This window comes from Pteropus alecto, unplaced genomic scaffold (assembly GCF_000325575.1).
Source record: "Pteropus alecto unplaced genomic scaffold, ASM32557v1 scaffold164, whole genome shotgun sequence".
NCBI lineage: Eukaryota > Metazoa > Chordata > Mammalia > Chiroptera > Pteropodidae > Pteropus > Pteropus alecto.
This window is the reverse complement of record NW_006439568.1, coordinates 10242803-10245187: the sequence shown is the minus strand read 5'-3', so window position 1 is coordinate 10245187 and position 2385 is coordinate 10242803.

Below are 2385 nucleotides of genomic sequence, written 5' to 3'. Positions count from 1 at the left end.
AAAAAAAAGGCAGCTGCCAGAATGGAGGAGGAAAATATTTCTTCGAACCAATTAACATGTGATAAATGACATGAAGATTTATATTTTAATAGGTATGTGGCTTCTTATTCTATATTATTTTTAAAGTTTGCTCTAAATATGAGAAGTGCAGGCCCATTTAAAGCTTCAAGATGACCATGTAGCCCTTTATATTTGCAAAAGATTTCTTCAGAGGAATCTTAAATCCCTAAATCCAAAGATATCTCTATAGCCATAATTTACCTATAAAGAGCAGTAGGCAATGACTGAATACTCTAAATGATACCTCCAGGATTTGTGAGACTGTTTCTATAGGTGACCACCAGCCACCTGATGCTATGCCAGAGCTGCACTCTCTTTTCTTCAGGCCTTCCGACCGACCCATCCCAGTGCTGTACCTCCCTAACTCTGAACCACAAGCTATGGTGCTTACTAAGGACCATAGGATTTCGATTCCCCCGAAGGTCTCTCTTCACTATACTCATGCGAGGATATCAGGATGTGTGATTGCTGGCAAAATGCAAGAGGAGTTCGCTGAGTTAGTCTCCTTTCTCCTCTTCTCCACTCCGAAGCCACCCTGTCTTCGAAAATACCTACTTGCTCTATGATTTTGGTACACCTTCCTCGCAAAGCTCCTATTAGTATATATTAAATATGCTTTCCTAAGGTAGTAAAATATTTTTTTACTTAGGAAACATGTAGATTTAAATTTGCGTTTAAACAAAATTAGCAATATTTCTTAAAGACCTCTGGGGTCAGTTACAAATGACTAAATTCAAAAGTCAAATAGCTACTGGGTTTGGGTTTTTAGAATTGTTTCACCATAAAAACCTCATTTGATTTCTAAGGATCCCTGCACCAGACAGGTGCAAGAGGCATTCTCTTCCACTTAAAAAGTAAGATAACTAAATCTCAGAGATGCCCACTCCCCACTCTGAACAAAAAGGCAAGTACTTGCCTCTTGATTTAAAGCTTGCTTCCCTCCTGCTACATTAATTTCAATTACGTTAGTTGGTGGCCGTTAATAAAAGAGACAAGTAATAGGATAGCAAAAATAATTGTCTGATTATTAATCAATAATAATGGTCCTGGTTTATTGAGTGCTTAGTCCATAATGCACAATTTCCACGTGCTTTACTCTGGCCTTGGTGTGTCATCACCAAGGTACTTAAATAAGAGATTATGACAACAATTCAAATATATTAAATATAAGAAATGTATGTGATCATATTACTGAATTTGAATATACTTAAAAATTAAAAATAAAATTTAATGAGCATTGGATAATCTCTAGATTTTTCACTAAATATAAATGGAAATTGTTTCAATAGTTCCACTTGGTGCTCTTACTGAGCAATCAATTCACTGAATAGCAAGGTTTAGTATTTATTATTATTGAACTATATTAAACTTTTTCTCACATAAATTTTATGGATACAAACTATGCAATTCAATCCAGATGTTTGTTCTTTTAATCCCATTTATTGATGGCAAACAAAAGATTCAGTTAAGCTGAAGAACCATGTCAAGATCAGCATCCTATTATTTCCTATGTTGACTTTTTCTGTTTTCAGCCATGCTATTTAAATGAAATCTCAGCAGCAAGAACAGGACACGAAAGAGAAAAACAGAAATGATGTGAAGTGAAGAAAGATCGAGAGGAATAGCAATTCATTCTATCAAAGAGAAGTATGGGGATAGAGCATAACATGGAGGCTTCATACAGGGAGATGGAGAACCAAAATATGCTTTGCCCCTCTCTCTGGGCTCAGAACGGACCATATTTCTCAGCCTTCCTTGAAGTCAGACGTGACCATATGATTGACGTTACTCTAATGGAACATGACAGATGTGATGGTGCTACCATGCTCCTTCTGCTTCCTGGAGACTATAATAGAGAAAACCGTGACAGTCTCGGAAGCCCTGTTTTGAAAATGGTGCTGCCCATCTTAGCCTGTTTCCATGAATGACTATGTGTGGAACAGAAACACTGCTGACTTAAAGCCACTGCCCAGGCCTGGTTCACGAGAAAATAGTAAATTTCTACTCTGTTACTTTTCCGATTCTTGAGAGTTTAATGGCCTCAGCCACTTAGCCTACTTTAATTCATAGAGTTTATGTTTTTAGTCCAGAAAAAATTAACATGAAAGGCACAGGATAAAGATAGGCATTAGAAAGTAGAATATTTATAATAAAGCACAAAAAATCTATTGGATGCTTTTATATCCTTTTGGCACATTTGAAGAAAAATAAAACTAATGATGAAGAATCCTAATTAAAATATATGGTATAATAATGTAGACATGAGTCAAATGGTTATAACAATATCTTGGAAACTTCCGATGATCGCAAAAAAAGATGATAGTA